This window comes from Coturnix japonica, chromosome 7 (assembly GCF_001577835.2).
Source record: "Coturnix japonica isolate 7356 chromosome 7, Coturnix japonica 2.1, whole genome shotgun sequence".
Lineage (NCBI taxonomy): Eukaryota > Metazoa > Chordata > Aves > Galliformes > Phasianidae > Coturnix > Coturnix japonica.
The window spans coordinates 23622255-23646628 of NC_029522.1; the positions used below are offsets into that span (position 1 = coordinate 23622255).

General features: G+C 44.0%; 2 long non-coding RNA genes across 3 annotated transcripts in view; one reads left to right on the forward strand and one right to left on the reverse strand.

Annotated features, from left to right (window-relative positions):
* LOC116653662 overlaps positions 1-24374 on the reverse strand; it is a 424305-nt gene that overhangs the window by 56138 nt on the left and 343793 nt on the right. For both annotated transcript variants that reach the window (XR_004307914.1, XR_004307915.1), the window contains exon 5: positions 23601-23650. This is a non-coding gene — a long non-coding RNA (uncharacterized LOC116653662). The remainder of the gene's footprint in view (positions 1-23600; positions 23651-24374) is intronic.
* On the forward strand, positions 17088-18263 carry LOC107316839. The gene is made up of 2 exons (XR_001556599.2): positions 17088-17325; positions 18109-18263. It is a non-coding gene; the product is annotated as an uncharacterized LOC107316839 (long non-coding RNA).

Sequence of the window (24374 nt, forward strand, 5' to 3'; positions counted from 1 at the left end):
TCAGTAGAGAGGGATCCTAAGCGGCCTGCTAAGACTAGATGCTGAATTTTTTAATAGAGAAAGAGCAGCGTGATGAATCCCATCTGAAAATAATATAGTCATTAACACATCATTAAAAATGCCTAGTGTCTTACAAATGCAAACAATGAAATCCTTCTGGGAGTGTCAGGCTCCCCTTTCTCTTTAAATGCAGCTGCATTTTTTTAGTGCACGGTGACTTTTCACTACTCAGTTTGCTTCTCTTCTGTTCCTTTACAGCTACTGCTGTTCCCCAGCTGGATAGAAGCAGGATGTTTGTGTTCTGTGCTCTGTAAAAAGTGGCTCACCCTTACCTTGTCCAGCATAAGATTTTACTGCTTGGAACCCAGAGCAAAGTCAGTCCTTCCTTATGTTGTGAATTACATTTGGTGGCTCAGAGAGGATCACAGCTTATGGCCTCACAAGGGATAACGTCATCTTGGAGAAAGGCATGTGCCTCGGCAGCTTGTGCCACTGGCCATAAAGCACCTGGGAAACAGGGATGTAACCTCAGAAAAGGTCTCTGGGGAGTGTGCAGGGCTCAAGGTTGGCAGGCTCCTGCTGGCTGCAGTGCTCTCAGGACAGCTGATCTGTCTTGGCAGAGTGGGATGCTGACACCCTGTTTAAAGTCAGAGGTCTGAGTGAACTGTGGTGAGAAGTACCAAGCCACGAGTAGATAAGGAAATTAATTGATTAGTAGCCTTGATTGATTATACCAATCTTTGAGACAAAGTGCAAAGCAGAGGACTGTGATGGTCCCAGCTCTCATTTTATGGCCAGTTCTGATTGCAGAAAGTGGTTTTACAGTTGTGTTCCTCTTTCCATCAATTCCCATTTTACTTGGCATCCAACTCCAGCTAGGTAACTTTCTCTTAGGCAGAAAACCTTGGTGGAACTACCATATGCTAGAGCAATGGGAGATGTGGAGGAGGAATCCTGGAACATCCTGGAGAAGGACAGCAATTGGAAGAGTTTGGCCGGTTGAATTTAGTAAAATGAAGGCTGAAAAGGGTAAGACCAGAACTGGCTGCCACAGACATATCAGGAGCCTAAATGCTGGGGACAAAGGAGAGCTATTTAACTGAAGCACAATGTTGGCACAAAAACAGCTGGGTACAGGCTGCCCATGAATACATCTAGACAATGTGAATAGATGGAAAACAGTGATACAAAAATAAAATAAAATAAAATAAAAATCAAAACCAGACCAAGTCATCTTCAGATTATAAAGTCATAGAAATGGAAGAAAGCCTTCAGAGACCTACTCATTTTGGGGTTTGTAACCTCGGGTAATATGACAACTGCTTCTAAAAGAGAAAAGCCAGAGACCATTTTGTCAGGGTGGCCGCAATACTTTTTCATTCACAGCTTACTAAAAGGAAGATGATCTCCTGCATGTTCCTCTTATTATTTTCCCCATTTGGCTGTATATTCGCATGTGAGAACATGAATTAATAGAATTAATAATTTGCTGTCATTTCACAGCCCTCCATCTGACAGTGCTTCGTGGACAACTTGATGAGAAATACTGCTCTACTGCAATCCTCTGCTCCAAAGCTCTGTCACTAGCAGCTTAAGTGTCTCTTTCTCTCAATACACTCACGAGAGGGGTTGTGGGAATGTGGTCACTGCTAACAGCAGGACTCAAACTTTATGATTTCTCCTAGCCCAAGGCAAGGAGGGAGACTGAAGGAATGTGAGACCTCTGAATGTGATGGCTGTAGTGATCAAGAGCCTTAAGCCAGCCCTACTGCCAAGAAAAGGAGATGTGAGATGGTGGAAAGGGAGGTCAGGGAAATTTCTCTGGAGCAATCTCAGCTGGCTTTTGAGGGTGTGCATGGGAGAGCGATGCCAAGAATGGGTGTGCATGGGAGAGCGATGGCAAGAATGTGGCAAGATGCCACTGATCCCAAGGGGAGATTGGGGTCTGTAGGTAAGGCTGGAGGAAACACAGCCCCCCAACTTCTTTCATCTTTGGGCAAAAGAAGGAGAAATAACAACCAGCTTCCCCGTGCTGCTGTTAGGCCTCAAGTCTGTGTTAGCTCTGTACAGCCTTCCCCTCTTTTTCCTCTTTTTACCCATTTGTCTTATCTGCTCAGGGGTCATCTTTTTCCAGAGCTGGGACTAGTTTAGGCAATAGGTACAAACACTGCCCAACAGGTACAAACCAAGTCTAGAGATGCTACTAGCAAATAACAGAAGGAACTTTTTAGGCTTCACTTCCCTGCATCTGCATGGGAAGCTGTATCATCAGTGGGCCTACAGACACGAGAGATAAAAAGTAGAGTCCTCATATTTCAAATATCCATGTATACATTCTTTCCACAGCCTGTGAAAGTACCCAAGAAAAGCTCTTCTAGGGCTTAGAGTATTACTGTTCCAGTCCACACTGCCATTTAGTTCCCTGGGTAGTAGAGAAATCAGGGGTGGGGAATGCCAAATCTGGCTTTACTTTGGCCCTACAAATGTATTACTGAGTAGTGAAAAGTCAGGGAAAAGCATAAATCTCACTGCTGCACTCCAGTGCTCTGGGAGTCTTTCAAGTCCCTCTGGAATCCAGAGGCAGTTTGCAGTTTGGAAATCCAAATGTGCCTTACTGACGAGGCCAAATTCAGTCTTAACACGAGGCCATGGAAGTCAGGGGGGTTTCATTAGGAATGCATTAGGAATTGCATCTCTGCTTTACGAGCTATATATTAGGGGAGCTGCTGAGCCAGCCTGCATTTATAAAATGTCAGAAGTAATAAAGAGCAAGCCTTGTACCAGTGTGTTTTCACTCCTCACCCTGAGATTATCAGATTGCCGCAGATACCAAATCACTCCTGGAAGGCAACAGTAAAAATGTTTTGCTCCATTTTGTCGTCTGCTATGGAGCATCTCAAAGCCCCTGCAGACTGTTCCAGCACCTTTATCGCTTTCACCTCCTAATTAGCAAAGGTTGTTTTTTTTATCCCTTTTACTAAACACAGATCACAGGACTGAGCTCAATGCATTTGTGCTGGTGCACCCCTGGAGCCTGCTCACATCTGCACATTCTGAGTATCCCTCAAGAACTTTTGATGGCAAGGTAGGAGGGTAGGTGGAAAAGGGCACAAGGGATTGATGCTGATGCACCTCGTGTGAGCAGTGTGGATGTGTACACTTTAAAATGTGTGCATGTGCTTTACTCCTTCAAGGCCATATCATCAGCTCTTGCAGAGCCTGAAAGGAGTAGAATGCATAAGTCCTAATGTGTCATTCTACACTGAGAAAGCAGAAAGCTGGACTCTGGGGCTTGGGACTTGGAATCCACAACTTTTGCAAGTTGGGTGCATTTTCCCATTCCAGCAGGGCTGTGTTTTTCTTGCACAGGTAGCAGCTTTCCCCATTGAGCTCTTTTTCTCAGGCATTCAAGGCCAGGTTGGATGAGGCTCTGGGCAGTCTGATCTAGCTGATGGTAACCCTGTCCACGGCCGGGGATTGGAACTAGATGATCTCTAAGGTCCCCTCTAACCTAAGCCATTCTGTGATTCCTTGCTCCAGCCGTGACAAACTGCTGTCGCTGTGGAGGTCGAGACCCTGGTGAACCGCAGTGCAGACATCAAATGCTATTCGTGGCTCCTGCAAAGTTGCTGTGTCTCAGACATCCCAACTATTTTAAATTTAAAACACAGCTTTGGAAGGCATGTTTCTCCTGCAACATTCTTCCCATTGCACCCGTGCACATGGGCTTGGCTTTCCAAACAACAGCTCTACCGAGGGGCTAGTTTTGTTATTAATAAGATGGCTGTGTTTATGAAGTTTTAAGTGATGTTAAAATTAAAGTGAAGTTATCATTCAGCTGACTTCGAGTTTTCTCAGCTCCCTTCCTTTGCACACACAGTTTGCCCTGCACTTGTTTGCCTTGGCAAGGCCCAGGCTTAATAGTAACAATTTCATCTTCCATTTATAGGCATCTGCACGCCATGTTATTCTTTCAAAGCAGAGCACTTCTGGGAGCTGAGCATGGGGGACGTGTAAAGCCGTGCACGCAAAGGCAAAGATCTTTTCAGGATCTCAACTTCTTCACATGAGGAACAGCTTTGTTTTAGGCCTTTGGGGAAAATAAGTAGAAAAGGGGGGAAAAAAAGTCCAGTCCCTGACTTTGGAACTTGAAAAAACGAAGGAAAGCACTCACAAGCTTGCAATGTTTTACATTCAGTGTACACTGCCTGGCAAGTTTCCAGAGCAAATGCAGGAAAGCTGTAAATTGGTGGAGTTGGACATATCAGCACAACTTTCTTTTTTTTCCTATATGGAGAGATGTATTCATTTTTTCCAGGATTTCAAGTAACTGCTGTACCGACAGCTATCTCTTCCAAGAGACAGGGGTTGGGTTCCCACCCAAACTTAGCACCTGAGCACAGAGCAGCTCAGGGAGTTGCCTCCTGTTAACTGCCTTCCAGCCCCTCTTGCAGGTTTATCCTTTGAACTGGTGCTACCATGTGAAGCTTTTGGATGAGTTTTTTAAAACAAGAACAACCTCCCCACCCTTTAAAAAAAAGTTATTATCATTATTATTAATATTATTATTGCGTTATCTAGTGGTTGGCAACCCTGCCCATGGCAGAGAGGTTGGAATTAGGTGCTCTTTAAGGTCCCCTCCAATCTTAGCCATTCTGTGATTGTATGATTTTATGATTCATTTAAAAGAGTGTTGTAGCAGGAATATGACACCCTGGGAATCAATATTCCAGGGGAACTTTCATCTTGCCTTAGAGATCCAGAGCAAAAGAAAGCAATACAAATGAGATCCTGGCTGCAGCAGGGCTAAGGGGCACTTGCAGCTACAGCATCACCTGGTGACAGCAGCCTGCCACGCATGAGAAGGAGATTTGCCCTACCACAGAACCACTGAGTTCCCTTTTCCTTCAAGAACAAGGGCTGCTTCTGCTCCCCTCAGCTCCTGGGTTAGACAGCAAAAGTCACAGCAGCAAGATGGGAGACAGCAGGGAAAGGACCAGATTTTGCAGCTATGGGGAGGACAGGGAAAGCATAAAGTTCTGGGTAGTAACACATGATTGACCAGGGTTCAGATGTGCAGATATTGTGCTGGAGAGCTCCTTGCCCTTCTGTCTGTTCCTGGTGACATGTCCAGCTTTTGTGTGCCTTTCTCACTAGGTGCCGTTTGACTCCCGTGTTTGTGTGCTTGTGCTGTGTGACTCCACATGCATGTCACCTCCCTGCTCGAAATCTGCTTCCCATCTGCCATGAACCAGCCTCCCTGCTGTTTCTGGGGGATTTTCCCTGAGCTGCTCAGCCGCGACCTGGGCCTGAGGCATGTTGGATGGCAGCTTATGAATATTGCACTGCAACGACTAACCGCAAACTGAAAACCTCCCAGTGGAAGACTGCTGTTTAGGAGTGTGTAATGCTCCCTTCCCAAAATTACTAGTTACTCAGTCACTTCTGCATAAACAGGAACTTTGTCCCCATCTCCTTTCCAAGTGCTCCAATGCCAGCATCTGGCATGCTATCCTGTTATCTTTAAGACAGCATCATCCCCTGAAATATTAGAAACGTGCTTTGTGTCCTGGCTTTCAAGTTAGCAGATTCACTTGCACTTTAGCTGGTGTTTCAGACCCTGGAGAACTGCCTGCATTCTGCACACAATTGACAAGTCAGGGCTACAGCCTTCCTCTGCCCACCCCCAGCAGATGATGCTCCTGCTTCCACCTAGAAGCTTCATGTGGTGGAGGCAATGGGAACTGGGCAGTGACTAAGCCATACAGGGCCTGTTTTAATTAGAGATGCTGCTTTTCCTTTCTAATTATGCCTTTTTAGTGCCTTGTGCTGAGGGACAGGCTGGGGGACAGACTGTGTCCCTAATAACAGACCCTGCACATACGTTGTCTGGCTGCTCAGCAGAACTGTGATGATCCCGAGCTTTGTGCCCTGGAGTTGCTTTTTTGCTACAAGTCCTGGATGCACACTTCTGTTTGTGTAAAAAGTGGATGTGAAGGCTAAGGACCAACCTCTTGTTTAATTCAAGGATATGGGGCCTTCAGGCAGCTCAGTTTATAATCCCTAATCTAGGTGCTGCTGGTGGTCTGGATGTTCCTTTAATCTTTCAGTGCAGGAGCATAGAATAATGAAAGCATCCACTTCACATCAGGGAGAAATGGCACAAAATATCCATTCAATGCAGGCTGTATAATTTCAGAGGTCGGAGAACAGAGATGTGTTCCTCCCCATTTCATCCCTCCTGCAAGCATTAGAAAGGTGTCCAGGAATTGTTCCTCTGCTGCATAATCTCATTTCTCCTGTCTTCTCAGCCTACTCAATGTCCCTCAATGTTTCACCACCTTCAACCATCTCTGATCTCAGCTGCCCTTTCCTTCTCCATTAAATCTCCCGCTCCTCTTATACTCCACAGCACCTTTCTGCCTTCTAGAATTGCTTCTGTTGCCTTCACTGGCTGTGCCAAGCCACTGTCTCCTTTTCAGCAGCAGCCTCTGCAGCTGCTCTGGCTTCTTTGGCTTTCCTCACTTTCCTATTTTTCAGCCTCCCTCTGTAAACCTGGAGGTTGTAAACCTCAGAAAGACACCCTCTCCCCCCCAGGAGAAAGGTTTATGACCCACTGTTCCCTCAAAGGGAGGAGTCTTGGTTCTCTTAGGGAAGTTTTGGAGATGCTCTGGCAGCGGAAAGGATGCAGAGGCCCACAGCAGAGGGCTTGGTAATCATTAGCTCCCTGTCTGAACCGAGCAAGATGTTTGAAGAAAGCATGTGAGCAAATCCTAAACAGCAGCTTCTGTCCTTGGGAAAGAAGACCTCTTTCTAGCTGATGTGTTGTTTTGAAAGAGTGGTGAGAAGACAGCTTGGCTTTGGGCTGTCATTGCCAGGAAGAGAGAGAAAAAGTGGAGGCAGTTCAGAGGAATGATGACCAAAATGACCAGAGGTGGCTGAGCTGGCTTGGTTTCTGAGCTGCAATTGAGAAAGCAAAATCTGCCCAGCTTGGCCAAATGACAGTGAAGCGCTCAGACTCACAGACAAGTTGCCATGGCTTCGTGAATAACTGTAAATTGGTTGAGAGAGGCCATGGCAGAGTCTTGATAAACCTCCAGATTGCTGGAGGGTGTAAATACCAAGGCTAGAGAGGAAATGGTCTTGGCCATGCACCAGGTCCTGGCTCAGACTGAGCATTTTGACTTTACCACTGTGGATGGCCATACCGTAAATGAGTCCCCTGCATGACTATAGTTGTAGCACAGGCTGGCCTGTGTCCCATCACCATTGGAGCCACATAAAACGTGAATGTTCTTGTTTGGTGTCATTTCTTCCTTTTCAGGATTTGAACTTAGCTGTAATCAATGTGTACTGTGATTGCCTGTGAATAAGAAGCTTGACTGAAAATCCTTGAAGGGAGCAGTAAAATCCAGTTTTGCAAAATGATACAGAAGCACTGGGATTGAATGCTGGCCAGGGAATGGATGCTTCTGACATCTCATAGGACAGAGGAAGAGGCTTAACAATGTTGGATAGGTTTTTTCTTCAAATTACATAATCGTAGGATCATTAAGGCTCGAAAAGACCACTAAGATCATTCAGTCCAACCATTAACCCATCCCTGCTATGCCCACTAACCATGTCCTCAGTGCCACATCTATTTAGTTCTTGAACACCTTCAGGGACAGTGACCCCATGACCTCCCTGGGCAGCCTGTTCCTAACATCCAACTTGAGTTACCCTAGCGGGTCAACTACGGTGATAAATGAAGTACTACTCAGCTGAAATAAAAACATCTAGTCCTATGCAAGCACTCCAGGAGTGTTGCTGACAGAGCCTCACCAGCAAGCCTTGGAGTTAACATATTCTTGATAAACTTGGAACAGATCACTCTCCATGAAACTTTTGTTTCCGGATGTGTGGAGGCTCAGACAGACGTCATAACATTCATTACACTTAAAACACATTTTCAAGATCTTTTTCCAAACCACAAGATCTAGAAATGTCAAAAGAAACCAAACAAAGCTTCCAACATCATCACTTGACTCCAGGAGATGGGGCTCTAGAACTCAGCTGATAACAAAGGAACCTGCAAATCTTTCAGCCTGGCATCTAACTTAAATAATGGGCGGGAGAACTGCTTCTGTTCTACAAAGAGCATTTAATTCCTTCAACCTGAAATGAAACAATCCACTTTGATTTGGCATTATTTAACTTCTTTTTTCATGCTACAGTCCAAAAAGGCTGGTGAATTTAAAAACAGAGGGAATAACTTGGGAACAGTCGAAGTCATTTGGGAGTACATTTAGAATCTTGGAGTCAGAGAGAATGAATAGAGGGGACAATTTTTTTCCTGCTTGTCAAACTGAAATTCAAATTGCATCTCCAGCAAATTTCTCTCTGAGGGCTCATCTGTACGACGTTCTCAAAGGGAAGCCTAGGAGCAATCCCTTCTGCTGAGTGTCCCTGAGCAAGGAAAGATGATGTACATTATCTGCCACTACCTCCTCTCCCACTCAGAAACTGCAGAGCTGCCTTGTGTCTTCCAGGAAGGTCTCTTTTTCTTCCTGGAATCTGGCACTGCTTTCTCAGCCCAGCTGCCTTCCATCAGCTCGGGAGCGTGGGGCAGAACAGGCCTTGTAAACAAGGAGGTGATGCACTACAGAAGAAGGCTGACCTCAGAAACATTTGGATTTCCAAAGTGTCTGCCCTGATGAGCTGAGCTAGCTGAAGCTGCAAGGCCGGCAGCAGTATCACTGTATTCAGTGATCTTGCAAGCATCCTGCAGCCTGCCTTCTCAGGGGGGAAAGAAACCAGAAAACAGAGACCACCACCAAAAGGAACAACAACAAAAAAGTGTCTTGTCTTGCATCAGTGAAATTTATGGGAATAAGTAGAATGATGCTGCTCAGCAGATGGTAGGTCAATGAAGTGGGTTTACCTGGCCTCAAATCTGGTATTTTAATTTATTTCCCAATTCTGCAAATTACAGAAGCCGCGTTGCATACATATGCACATAGCATTTAATGATGCATAAGAGACACAGAGCAGTGTTTATCCCCTCATTGCCAATGCCTCCTTTATCTTTGTTTTAAAGACTTGATTCAGCCCTGAGAAACCTGCCTCTGATCCTGCTACAAGTCAAACTAAAAGCATCCCCCAAGAGGAAGCCATTCATATTTATTTTAGTTAATTGCTTGTTTGCATAATTACTCATTCCTAAATCCAACTTACAATAAAATCTTCCCTCCCATCAATACAGCTATTGTTACAGCTTCCAGCATGTCTGTCCCAACAGTCATTTGCTGGAGCTGGGAAAGCTGCTTTGTAAAGGTGAGCTTTTCAGTCTAGCTTTGAAGGTCAGTATGTCTATCTACAGAAACCAGGTCAGATAGATTCCAAGTCGGCTCCAAGACCCACTTTCCCTTCCAAGTCCTTCACTGTAATAAAGAAAGGGCTAAGAGGATGAGGGGAGGGCTTGAGGTTAGTGAATGTGAAACAAGGGCGGCTTTTAGAGGTAAGCATCTGTTTTTTGGCTTTGCCATCTCCAGCATAGGTGTATGGCAATATGTGTCCCTGCATATTAAAAACAAACCAAAGCAGAACAGTGTTTGAGTGTGGGAGAACAGTCACATGAAAGATGTTCTTTCCAGCCCAGCAGAAACTGCTCAGATGAGACTGGGACCAGAGCAGGTGACGTGTCTGTATAAAGCGGAGTTATTGTAAAGGGTAAAAGAATCCCTTGCATGGCCTCCTTAAACAAGTAAGTTTATTTTCCCAAGCTAATTTCCTGTCACATATATATATTTATATATATGTATAATATGTGCAAACAGGAGAAGAATATTGTAAAACCTGCCTGGACCTGTGGGGCATAGGAACTCCTTGGCAAGGCTTACAGTGTACCTTAGTGCTTCAGTACTGAGGAAACACATGGATCTCTGTACTGAACGTCCACCCCATGTCAGTGATGAAATGGTGTCCTGGAAGGCTAAAGTGACAGCAGAGGGCAGGGTGTGCAGCCTAGGATAGCTGCAATGAAAGCAAACAAAGGCTTTGCTAAGCTGCCTTCAACACCATGTTAGGCTTGTTGGCTCATTTATGTCCTGTGACTCAAGTTCATCCGTTCCCAGCTATTAGGTGAGACCTGCCTGAATTGGTGGGACCTGCCAAAGAATCAGGTTCCAACCACATTTGTTTTGGCTTCAGCTGGCATCAGTCCAGGGGCAGAGCTGGAAGTCAACCCTCCCCCCCAGTGCCTTTTGAGATAGACCCTCCCTGGGCCAAGTGGACCAGACTGGCAGGCGTGTGGATGTATGCACATTGAAGAGCTGGCACAGGAATGATCTCTGCTTGTTCTCTAAACATACTGGAACTCTTAGAAAGCCAGCAAGGTGCCCTACCTTGGAGATGTGAAAGTCAATGCAAGCAAGACACAGGCAAGTCACTGACCTGCTGGAGCTGGCCTTCCATAGAGTTTGGGCCTTACTTATGGATTTTTTAAATTGGTAATTTGTTGTTACTGCTTTGGTTTTGCCCTGTGGCCTGTGCCTTTTCTTGCTGGCAATACCCAACACCCAGGTGGCCTAGAGCATTACTTCTGTCAAAGCCAGCTGTCTCTAAGAAGAAACCTAGATGAGATGACAGGACTGTTTGCTCCAGTATCAGTACCAGTGTTGGCTGGACTGGGAATTAGGGACAGCAGATGCATTGTCTGAAGAGACAGAAAGAAGAGAAACAAAGGATATAAGGAAGAATTTTTTACAGCAAGGCTGGTGAGGCCCTGACACATTTTGCCCAGCGAGCTCGTGGATGCTTCAACCTTGGAGACAATCAATGTCAGGCTGGATTGCTCTCTGAGCACCCTGATCAAGCTGTAGGTGTCCCTGTTCACTGCAGGGAGCTGGAACAGATAACCTTTAAGGATCCCTTCCTTCTCAAATGATTCTACGATCCTGTGATCCTAGTCAGGTCACTAGTTGGGCATCTCTTAGCATGTCCCTGCAGTTGTACAGGATAAGCCAGGTGGATTGTGTCCTAACTGGCAGAAATGGCTGGTAGCTCCTAGGTGGCTTCTGTCTCCATGCTCATTTCCTGGCATTTCTTTACAGTGTGGGTATCCCCAGGAGGAGCCTGTGCCTGTGGTAGTGTGGGAGAGGGAGGAGGGAACAAGCCTCGTGTCCTTGTAAGCGTAACAGTTTAGTCTTTGCTTTCAGGGACACAAGCTGGCAGTTGGCTTTGTAGTAACCCACATGACAACAGGAATAACATCAGGCATAATTAGACGAAATGATGGTATAAGTTCAACTCTTTCCCCCTAAAGCACCCAGCCCCCTCAACCCATTTTGAAACAATGCACCTTTTGTGGGCTTCAAGTAGCTTTTAAAAACACAATCGATTTCTTTCTTCCCCCTCACAGAAAAGAGCTTGCTGCTTGGATAACGAATGTTGAAATGTCTCAGGGAGGATGGGGGCTGGGATAGGGAGGGGATGAGACACCTCACCCCCTCCCCCACCCCCCTACCTCTGATGTCTTCTGCCAGACAGCCCCTACTCCCCCTCAAGATAATAATTTCTCCTCGTTACTACAACTTTAATGCTCTTCCTTTCCACCCCTGCAGCCTACAAACAGTATCCCCTATTGTCCTGCCATTGGAGGTATACGTGATGTAGGCATGATTCTGCCTTTTCCAAGGCCTTGTCAGATTATGGATGATTGGTCATGCTTCATCCACCCGATGAAGGCCATCAAAGAATAGCACAACTTTTTCCCTTGTTGTCTCCATCCTCTAAGTGCAGCTTGGCTGAGAGAGTGGACCACTGTGCTGGATTTGAATGGAAATTATCTAAGTGTGTGGTTCCAGCTCCCCCTGCTAGCTCCCCTCTCTTTAAAAAATGAGTCTGAAATGTAATCAGATTTACTTTAATGAGGGAGGACTGAGAAAATGCATCCCGTGAAAAAGAACTTTGTGGGCAATCCAGGTCCCACACCATAAACAAAATCAAGTCACTCTATATTAGTGTATGGAAAGATTCAGCACAGGAGAAACTCTGTTTCTAACCCCTCCCTATCACAGATTTCTAGCTAACCCATTAAACTGCTTTGTACTCACTCCTGTGCCACCCCCCAAGTAGCTGTAAGCCTACGTGCCTTTACCAGGTAAGAGAGCTGTATGTGGAAAGGATGCATCAAGTCAGATTCTAAATGCCATCATTTCACTTTGAGATGGTTTTTGGTCTTTTGCTGAAATATGAGTCATTTTAAAACCACTGAGCTAAGAACTGTGTGGGTTTTGTTGGTTTGGCTGTTTGGTTGTCTGAATCTTTAAGGCATTTAGACATGAAGTGTGATGCCAACTGTGGCAGTATTATTAACATTTTAAGAGGTTGAAGACTGCAAGTAAGCGTGTAATACCGTGATACATATATAGAGATCATCAATAACTCCAAAATCGCCTTGTAACTCTACCAAACTTATTCAGACCTAGTTTGTTTTCAAGGTGAGATTCTCAGGCATGAAGTTTGAAGACTTCATGTAAATAAAACCTGTGAACAGAGGAACTTTGTGAACAAAGCCACTTTAAGAACTGTTCAGGTAGTTAGCGGGCATAGGGCAACTTCTTCCAGAAATGCCCCAGTAGCAATACATATAAGAAAATGAAGAATCAAAACTTAAATTCACAGGCTTTGATACTTTTCCTACCTTTGGGTTCTTTCCTCAAGAAGGAACACTTCTTATTTCTGGGGAAAAAAAGTATGCCTGCCTTGGCAAAACTGATTCCCAAACTGGTACGTATTTCTTCCAACAAGGGCTTGAAAAGATTGAAGCAGATTTTTTGGGAAGCTGTGTTCTTTCCCCTGCACATGTAAGATTTGTTTTTGCCCCCCTTAAAATTACTAGGAAGCGTCAGGCCAAAAAATGAATGTTCCAGAACATATAAGGCTGAGGCAACTGGGGATTGATCATAAACTCTTTTCCAAACATAACTAATAGTTTAACTGGTGACCGGATATTACCCAGAGAGTATATTTTATTGACTGTGAATTCATTAATAGTTAACTGGTGTGTAGACATTGAAACAATGTGTCAATTCTTCATATTGAATCCTATCTCAGACAAATACAATAAGATGCCACGCTCTGTCGCATTTTCAACTCAACATTGCTGAGTGTTGATGTCAGGGAAAAGTCTTGCTCAGCTAACAGCATTCCTAGAGCACTTTGTGGGACTGAAGGAGCTACAGAAAACTCAGGGGCTTTATCTAGACACAAAAGCTGAACCTGCAAAACAGCACAAGAGAAGCCTTTGCTGGGATACCCGTTTATATGACTCATTTTTGCTCCTGCAGCCTGGAGCTTCTCACTCTCATCTTTCTTCCCTGGAAGCGCAGAAAGTCATTGTAAAACTTTACTGCCTTGAAAGGCAGTGAGAGCACGAATTCATGTGTCTGCAGAGATTTGAAAATGCTCAGTGCTAGGTGTGACAGCAACTCATAAAGGAGTTTGATTTCTGAATGCTGATGTACCCAGCAGTACATGAAAAAATTGTTTATGATTTGGAAATCTATTGAACACCAGGAGGACAAACACTCTACATCTGTTGAAGGCCAGGATCATTGCCATAAGATTAACGAGAAAGGAAAAACACATGGCAGCCATCCAGGAAACACAGCTATCAGAAGGTAAACAGGGATAATCAACCAGGGACTCTGAAAAGTTGCCCTACCAACAAAATAAAAGATATGACCCCCTCAGAAGGCTCTGTATCCTAGAAGCATGTGTCTAAATACAAAACAAATGGAAACATTTAGGACTACAAAATGGTTTTAAGGCCATAGATGAAGCCAAGAGAGGGGCCAGCCCTGGCTGAGTTTTGAGGGTGGTGGTACACCATGTGGTGTATTTTCAAAGATCACAGAGTGCATTTCTGCTCATGGCAATCCCTAAGGAGAGAGACACTGAATGTCCCTGTGCTTTCCTGCAAGAAGTAACCATTTGTAGGACAGGATGTGTGTGATGGTGAGGACAGTAGGGCTCTTCTACCCCAGCTCCTGAGAACCAGCTTTGCCGAGAAGCATCAAAAAAGGGTGTGGAATAGATTTTTCCTCCAGTCCTCCAGAATGAGGTCTTAATAATTCAGATTATGTTATGCATACAGGTACCTTCTGTTAGCAGCTTCAGTGACTACAACTGCAAAGTACTCGACTTCATTTCTTTGCAAAGTGGATACTTAGCTCCTATCCATTTTGAGACTATTATCAGCAAACAGCGAGTAAGCATTTCCAGTTTATGGACTTCTACTGTTTCACCTCCTCAGCTGTGACCAGCAAGCTGAACTTAGTGTGCTCTTTGAGTAACCTTGAAAATGAAAAAGGACTATGAAAGTCAATGGGAAATCACTTTTTCTGACTACAAAAATGTAAGCCTTTGTCCTTTTTTTAACATAGCTGCTCTCTCATTAAAAATCTAATTATTTTTTTTTTAAATACACATCAAGTGCACTTTTTATGCACGAAGAGCCCTCTTTAACAGTAAAGTAAACACACTAAAGAAAAACCACAAGCGATGATTTTAAGAGAATAACTCTACACTGTAGTCAAGGGAGATTTTCACATAGACTTATTCTGAACAAAATGCCTAAGGAGCACATTGTCATCTTTCACTGAAGTGTGAAAACCTGTAGGCATTATTAAACCTCTTTTATGATGATACTTAAGACTACAAGCCAAAAAAAAAAAATTAAATAAATAAAAGGAAATAAAAATGAAATTAAAATATAAGAAAAAGAAAAAGGTATGGTGGGGAATAAACTTATCCCTCATGTACTTCTTTGGCTCAGTGGGGAAAGGCAAAAGAATTTGGCCCACTGGATCAGTTATACAAGAGAAGCTTCTTAATGTCACCAGTCACAATGGTTAGGAAAATGAAAGGGCCCAGATGTTAGTAAGATCCCTGTGTCCTCATGGCTGTTTTGCGGGTGTGCGTTATGAATATCTGTTGAAGATAAGGAACTGGTTTTGATTCACAAATGAATTGGTGGAGAGTTGACTTACTTGGATAGATACCTTAAGTTTCACACATTTAATCACTGTGGAGCTCCTCAGCAACGCAGTTTTAAGGATAAAATTCAATGAGATTTGGTGCGGTTTCTGCTCTGATCATTCGTCTCCTCCTTATTGCCAGTCTCTCAAATTTGCACTAAAGAATGAAGGAAGGATTTGTGAAGAACCAGCCTCAAGGTACTTTGCTATTCCAAACAAGTCTGACTCTATAAAATTGGTGGAGCAGTAAAGCTCTCATTCCTGATTAATCTTTCCTCCTCTTTGAAACAAGCCACAGATAGAATGATTCAGTGTAATGATAGATATTTTTTTTCAGCGTACTGGGATTGTTCTGTTAAACTGAGGCATTCCGGTGTCATTCTATAGATATTCATATGCCATGGCTCCAGCTGTTACTTTGGGCACAATGCAGTTTTATAGGCATTGCAATATTGCAACTGAATCATCTAAGTTAACTGCTTACTGTTTTAATAGTAGCCTTCATGTAAGGAAAGAAAACATAAATCACTCATAAAACATGAAAAATGTTGCCTGGACATACATTTGTTGTAGAATAACTGTGACAGTAATGAATGCATTCCCACCATTTGATATTGCACTCATATTCAGCCCCATTGTTTCTACCTCCATGGTTTTCTAAGGTGCTGCCTTCATTCTCCTCCTACATAACTAATCTAGAAGCACCTTTGCACCTCATCTTATTCACTTTCAGCAACAGTACCCTTCTGATTTTCTGGCTATGAGAGAAAAACAAAGTCTTTTTATTTCTTTATCTACTGTTGTTGTGAAATCATTGCTAAGGTATCCACTTCCTTGTGCAGGATTCATAGTAACAAACTATGCCTGCTACATTTTTTTACTTTAAATACCAAAAGCTGTCTAAAAATGTTGGGTTTGGTTTTAGGACTTATCCAATATTTTCAGGACAGATTCTGATTTCTCTGTATGAGCTGGATGATAGTTTACTAGACAAAACAGTGTATCTGCAGTGTCTGCATCATATACATGTAATATATAAAGGCCAATCAATGTGACTAGCACAATGAAAGCTGTTTATGGGGCTCAAGGTTTTCAAACAGTTATGGAAGTCAGAATAGTGTAGCAGGCCTGGGAACAGATCCAGCTCTAGACTGCATCCTCCTGCCTACCTAAGTAGCCTGATTTTTTGCCATGGATTCTGCCCAAACTTCCCTTTGGAAGTGACACATCCTGATGCTTCCCTTCCCAGGGAAGTTTCAGCAGGGAGGAAATAGAAGAATATAACTTCTCATAAACTCCCTATGACTCCAGAACAAGGCCCAAAGGCTATCATTACTGAGATGCATACTGCTAGCGTCATTTCCAAGAGAGGATCTCAATTTATTGTGTGCTGGGAGTTTCTAGGGTCAGCTCCATCCTGCTATGTAGCATAACAATGCGTCAGTTGCACAATAGGAGTAACCTCACAGTATTCATATGTCACTTCAACAAGAGAGCAGAAAAAAATGCTCATGTAGCTACAGGGTGGTTTGGCTCTCCTGACATTGAATTCTTACATGGCAGGGATCAGTTCTTTAATGGGAGAGATTTTTGGAATGAAAACAAACTAATTAGTAGCAACCAATTACAAATCTATGTTTCCTGCCCTGGACAAACTTCCCTGTTTCCCCACGTTGTTGGGTTTTTTTCCCCCTTCATTGTCACGTCATGTCAGAGCTGATTATAAGAGACGGGCCTCTTGCAGAAGACTATTATATGGGTGGGCTTTGGGCTGCTAAGCTTCACCCCTCTTTAAGAGATCACAAACTTCAACCTCAAAGTCTTCATCCTTTCCCTAAGACAGTGAAAACCCTGAAATGAAAGCCCTGTGATAAATCTTTTAGCCTTGAGCGATAATTCATGGATTCCTAGGTGGAAGGAAAAGCTCTTATTTCACAGTCAAAAGCCAACCAAGAAGCAGCTTCTATAGTAAAACCAATTGGCTAAATACGGTTCTATTGCTCTATGTAGCAAAAGCGTTCCTTAGCCTTTTGCATCATAAACACCCAGTGAGGCTTCTATGTCATAATGGCTGATCTCTTAGGATACGCCAGAATGTTTCAGCTCACTACCTGCTACTGAGCAACATCAGAGAAGCAGGTAGCTCTGCCTGGAGGCTGCCATCCCCTCACAGATACTTAATTAAAAGCAGAAATGGCAAGACGATATCAGAGGCCTCGCAGCAGAGGACGCTCCCGGCGGAGGCGAAGAAGCAAAGGCAGGAGACAAAGAAGAAGGCAAAGGAGGAGGACAAGGACAAGAGGTACTGTCTTTCAGGCTGAATGTTGGAAGGATTGTGACAATATGAGACTTTCTCAAAAAATCCTTGTGAAACCACAGTGCTGCAAGGGACTATCTTGTGCCTAGCCATGGAAACCTCTTTTTGGCTCAGGCACGATCCTGATAAACTGGAAGAAGTTCTTGTCTCCCTCAAGGGTAGAAGCCTTGTACAGAGATCTTGACAAATTAGAGGTCTGGGTAATCACTAACTACATGATGTTCAACAAGAGCAAGTGTTGGATTCTGCACCTGGGACAGGGCAGCCCTGGCTCAATGTACAGAGGAGGAGGGGATGAGAGGCTGAGAGCAGCCTCATGGAAAGGGATCTGGGGATTCTGGATGACAGCAAGTTGTATTTGAGCTGACAGTGTGCCCTGGCAGCCAAAAAGGCCAACTGTCTCCTGGGGTACATTGAGACCAGCACTGCCACCAGGCAAGGGAAGGTGTTGTCCTATCACCTCAAGTACTGTGTATGGGTAGGGCACCACAGTATAAGAACACAACAAAACTATCAGAGAGCATCCAGTGGAGGGCTATGAAGATCATGAAGAGTCTAGGGGGACAGTTGTATGAGGAACAGCTGGGGTCCCTGCACTGGTTCAGCCCAGAGCAGAGGAGCTCTCATGGTAGCGCTGAGCTCTGCTCTCTGTGACAGCAACACTGGAGCAAATTGGACAATTAACTCTTGCTGTTAATGACCTCTGTAGCTTTTTGGCAAAGGAAAGTGTTTCTCATTCTTGCTTTCCTACCTTCTCTTTCACATTAGGCAAGAGATACCATTGCAGAAGACGAGTGGTTTACTGAGATCCAGCCTCCTCTGCCAAGCGTTGCAGCATCAACTGCCTGACAAACAATTCTGCTTTCTGGGAAGCCTGGAATAGGAGCAGCCAGTTAACACACAATAAACGGGCCTGGATGCAATTTGTTTCCTTTGATTTTCCTTATTTATCGCGTGCGTGGTATCCCTAGTATGTTATCTCAGACTCTTTTGTGCTGGGTGCAGGTAGGGAAGCTCTTACTGTCTAGGATGGAGCGGATTTATTGAAAGTGGAGAAATAAATGATTAAGGCTTGTCTTCCTGCAGCTATTCAAACCCAGACTGAGAACAAGACTATCATCTCCTAAGCTGCTATAAATGTTTTACTTGTCAATCTGTTGCTCAGCTGATTAGTGCATACAGTATAAAAACCTGAGATGCACTGCTTCTTTAACTGCCCTTATCCAGGAAAGGCCAACGTTAGCTGCCTCAAGAATAGCTTTCATGTTCATGCAATAACATGGTAGGATCAAGACAGTGGCAGTTAGTTCATGATCTTCTAAGCAAACTGTCAGCTGGTGGAGACATAAAGAAAGGAGTGTTGGAGCAGATCATGTTAAGTCAACTCAGTATCTAAATTACTTCTTCTACCAAGGCCTCTCTCATGTGGAGCAGAGGATACCTGAGAAGCTGCTGCCCTATTTGCATTGCAGGATTTACCACCAAGAGTCCCTTTGCTCTCTAAGGAATGTGACGTAGTACCTTGCAATTCATGAGGTCACTGCAACAGGATAAACAAATCTTCCTAATCACAAGGAATGAAGCTAATAAAACACCCACTTCAATAACAAAGTACAGCAGCTGAGAGAGTATAAGCAAAGAAATTCCCCATCACTTCCTATCATCACCTGTGATTCAGCAGAAGTTCATTCATAATCTGCAGGAGAGCAGGACTGTGGGCCTAGGGACATGGAACACTGCACCAGCTTTGTGGCTTTCTCTTTATCCTTGGCCAGCTAGGATGCACACATGGACAAAAATTCAACAAGAACATGGCCAAGGTTAGTGAGCATGTTGTGCTTAGTAGCATGACTGGAATGGTCATGCTTTAAGATGCCACCCTCAGTTGGCTCTGAGACTGCCCAAATGAAGTGGGAGAGGGGTGCATAGACATGGGAGAAAAGACGTTCTGCCCACAGCAGCTGGTCTGAGATGCTTTTTGTCACAAAGTGACATCATGGCCCACGTTCCTCCAAACAATTGTGACAGGAAAGCCCTGCCCAGCATTTCTTGCTCAGTTTCCTCTTCTTTCCCTCTTCCTGAATTGGGCATCACTGCCCCAGAGCAGTGGGACATGTGGGTGTGGATATCCTGCTGGGAGAGTCCATGTTACACCCCACCAAAGTCACAAGGAGATCTCTGTCACTCCACAAATCGTTGACATCAATAGCACAGCCCCTGAAGGTCAGATTGAGTCAGAGCACAGATGGAACTCCTATCTCATCCTTGTTCAAACACCTAGTAGGGAACTTCATTAGATTTTGGCATCAGACTTTTGGCTAGTCTCTCCTTATGTGTGTATATATGTGTGTGTGTGTGTGTGTGTGTGTGTGTATGTAAGGAGGGAACCACACTGGTGCTTTTTTTTCTTCTTCTCCTTTTTCATAACACTGTTACTCCATTAATATTTCTGAAAGCCAAGTTTTACTCCGATGGGCTCTCACGATTAAAGATTAAATGCTGCAGAGGAGATGACAGTCCTCACATGTGCCAATGAGTCAGTAAATTCCTTTGTGAAGCCTAAGTCCATCCAGATGTTGACCTCAGCTCTAATGCTATGTTCTTTGCCTATTTTCCTCATGTATTGCTGGGTCTACTTAAGATGGGTATGACGTGACCATCAATGAAGAAAGGCAGGCTCTCTGAGAGGGTAAAATGTTTTGCTTTCTACAATAGGATTGTGAAGCTCTTTCCATTGCCGTAATTCTTGGCTGTTGCCCTACAAATGCTTGTCTTGCGACTATTATTGCTCACTTGGTACTGTTTGCACTGCACAGGCGTAAATGTCTACAGGCAATCTAAATGTGAGACAGTTACTTTGTGTGGGTCTAATTCAGAATTTCAGGCTTTTTCTACAGAGCCAAAGAGGAACACGGAACTGTACTGGTAAGCAGACTACAGAAAAGCATGGATCTATCTGCAAATGTTCTGTTTGCAACAGCAGTGTTTTCACTAAATACAAAAGAGGAAATTGGATCCTGCACAGGCAGATTCACCCAGCAATTTTGCTGTTTCTTTGCTTTCCTTTGTAAGCCATTTCTTAAAACTACACTTCCTAACAGTTGCTGGGCTAGATATTCCCTTGCTCCAAGTCCTGCTGGAGCGTGTGAATGACAGAGGACCAAAGATAGGAATTCAACCCTGATGCTACACAGGTTTTAGTGAAGCTCCAACAGAGGAAATGAGAGTAGTGCCAAGTGAATCATTTCTGGGCTCTTCTTTTGCCTTCCCCACCCTTCTGGGTGACACAAGCCACCTTTTCATGATACAGATCAGCAGACCTGGATGTTTTTCCAGGGCTTCGATATAACCAGGTTTCTGGAATAAAACCTCAGGAAACGTGCTCTATCAAGTCCCCTCCCAGCTGTGGGACATTTTCCTACATTGGCCTTTTGCTTTTCTGATGTGGCATTCAACATGGGGGTAGAGTGTGTAAATGAGGATTCCCTCAGCTCAGATTGTCCAGCTACAGTCAACCAAATGCAGGAACTCTCTTTCCAGCTGTAATAACAGGCCCCCATCATGTCAACCTGCCACAGTGCTGTTTTCTGCTAAGAAGTAACTAGCTCCCTAACAAGGGGATTTTAGAGATGGGGGTAGAGGAAGTGGAGCAGAGCTGTACTATTGGCATTCTTCAGTCCAGATCCCCATGTTATTCTGTTATTGGGATTTGCCCACTGCTAGTTAGGGCCTTCATTCCTGAGCTGCTTAGTTTCAGATACTTAACTCCCTCTTTCTTAGGCACACAAAGCCTCCCCTTTCTCAGGTCTCAATGGCTTTCAGTTGCTGCTCACATAGCTGTGGTTGCACCAAGAATTGCCTCCCTGAGCTTCAGCAGCAGAGACAAAGCATGTTCTAGACATCCAGCTTTCTGGTCCCAGTGATAACTTTGCTTCTCTGCCCCAAAATTGCCCTTTAAGCAGAGGGGATGTAGGAAAAGTGCCAAGGGCAGGGACAGCTGGAAGTGCAGTGACAAACGTGAACCAGAGGCAGAAAAAAGCTTCAGGTCTCCAGAGTCTCAGCCCTGAGCCCCTTCTGCCTCATATCGAGTACATCAGGAGGCAGCTGTGAATAGGCTGGATTGCTGGTGACTTGAAATACACAACACAATGAACACAAACTGGTGTATCTCTTTTTTGTTTCCTCTATAAAGCCCTATCTCTACTCTCTTCTCTCTCCCTCTCTCATTTCATGAACCCTGCCAAAAATACATAGATTTACTCATAACAAGCCATGCCAGGATCAAAACAGCTGTATCTAAATTTATGGTCTAATTTTCAAACAGAGTCATTTCCTGCTGTTTTGCCTGCCTCCTGAGTCAGTCATGTATACTTCTACATACTGCCAGACATGGGCAATTCTTATTAAGAGATGAAGCCATTCCAAGCCAAAGCCAGTGTGCCTTTCAAAGGCCAAATCTTTTAGTTCTTACTCAAGCTTTTAACTGTGATGATCCAGACAAGTGTTTTCTCATGGCCCCTATGTTACAGTTCTCATTATGCTCTTGACTGCATTTCAGAAATGCAGAAGGAGTGACAGAGGCTAATTTACAGTGCTTTTCAGAGGTGGTGTTGGGATGAGTTTGAATAATTTGTTTATTTGATTAGCTTATACTGAGATGCTCCAGAGCTAGTAACAGTTCTCATTATGTACTGGCTAGCTGTACAGAACCCTGCAAAGCGGATCTGTTCTGTCTCACGGCAGAATACAGCACAGATATGAAAGGAACTTCAAATACTTAAAAAGGCGGTATACAAATAGTCATAAACCCTCCTCCTCGACATCATACCTTGACAGTATTGGTTTGAGAATCAGCAGCACTTTTGCATTAAGATAGCTGTCTTGCTTAGCTACTCATGGATGGAAGGCAGAAGGGAAGGATCCTCCATCCAGCCAACTCTCTGGCTCTTCAATTTCAATCTCAGAGACTCATATCACATGTGGAACTCTCTCAGTCCTGGGTTTTGGTTTTGGATTCACAGTGCTTGAGCACTGGTTATTTTACCATCCCAGATTTTCCACTGGGGTGGACCGTGGCTTTCAAAATTCAAACAAACAAACCAACCTGCCATCTTCATCCTTCTTGCACAGGGTCATCTCCTTACAAGGATATTTTAAAAAGAATTATAATAAATGGTAAAAACTGCAGCTAATATAGAACAGATTTCACAGGGACAAGCAGTACAGCAGCCTCCTCTTAGCAAAACTTTCTAGATGAGTATGAAGTAAACACAGCCTTGCAGACATGCACAGTCAGACACTAAGCTTCTCAACCAGTGAGAGTCCTGGAAATCCCCTGGGAGACCAAGCCCTGGTTCCCTGGTTAGAATAAAACACACGAAGGGACACTCACAATTTAATGCATTCAGCTCAGGTGCCAGATCAAACTGTGGCATCCTGTGTAATCCCTGCTGAAAGGCAAAGCAAAGAGCTACCTGGAGGACCTCCAAGGCACTGGATAAGAGGCATCCTCTCAAACAAAGGTCAGCCAAAGTTGAGGGAAGGCCCCAAATCTGTGCCAGGTGGGAATAAGATCACAGAAAGGTGGTAGCTTTCTCTAGAACTCCCACTGAAGCAAGATGGGGAGAGATGGTTCAGGATGGTAGCAACTTATCTTGGCAATACTCCTTCTGCAGGTGGAGCAAAGAATAGGCCTTTCACCATATTTTATTTCATTTTTTCCTTGAGTTTTTCCAAGCGCTTCTGTACCTCTTTCCTCAGTGCTTCCTTTCCAGGAGGGGCTGATTCTCAAACTCTCAGGGAAAGGTTTGCCTTGGATGGTATCACCTCTGAAAACTATCAGGTTCTGCAGCTTTCAGTTTTCCAACTGCCCTCATTTTTCAAGGCTGAACTTCCCACCTCCAATGAATTCAGGCCTGAAATTAATGTAAATACACCTTGCAGTGATTCACTCACACCCCAGCGGAGGGTTTCATGGCCTTTGCTGATTTGAGGTGTGTTTTGGCTGGTGCCATTTGGCCATGCTCTGATTGAGTCCTCTCTACTGTAGGTGTACTGAAATGCCTTTAACACACAATAACTGACATCAAGGAAGAAGAACTAAACATGTCATGGCAGGCTTTGGATTGGAAAGGTTCAGTTGTAAATGCTTATACATATTCCAAAACAGATACGGCTCTGCATTACTATGGTGACAGAATCCCTCCCCATACATTTCAGATACAAAAAATAGACCGAACAAAGAACAGAGGTCTACTTACAGCTCCAGGGGCTCCAGAGGTGGCACATTCTTCTTATTCTTCTTCACCAACTGTGTGTGGGTAAAGAAGAAGATTAAAATTCAATCCCCAATGTATTTCCCACCTTTCCTTCCCTCCTCCCCCTCCACCCCCCCAAAAAAAGAAAACAACCCAAAAAACCCACAAAAAAAACCAAACAACTAAACAACACCAAAACCAAAAAACAAAATCCATCCACCTGCTTTGCATACAGCCAAGAGGCTGATGTTATTTTTTCCTACATCTTGACATTGGCTGGCCTCAATTTGCCTAGCATTACACAGCTATGGAATGTAATGTCACCAGGTATCCTGAACTTGTTTCAGTGGCAGACAAAAGCTCAGTATCTTTATTTTAGGGAATTCACCACCATCCTCTCCAGCTCAAAGTTTCCCTAATATTGCCAAGTAATAATTGATTAACAGCTATGAGGCAGACTAGAAAACATTGCAAGATTTGAGAGAAAAAGATGCACAGCTTTTTTTAGTAGCACTATTCAAAATGCATTTGCAAGCACTTTGATGGATAGAAAAGTAATTGAAATATCACCAGTATTTTCTCAGAAATCCTGATGCCTGAATGGAATGTGTGAATGGACAATTTATAAAGAAAACAGATTATTTGGTAGCAAGGAGTCTGGGAGCTGAGGTCTTAAGGAAAATGCAAGCTGTAACCTTTGCCATGAGGTGGTTGCTAGAAAGACCATTTTTATAACAAGACCTGGAAAGTAGACAGGTGGGAATGGAGAAGAATGGA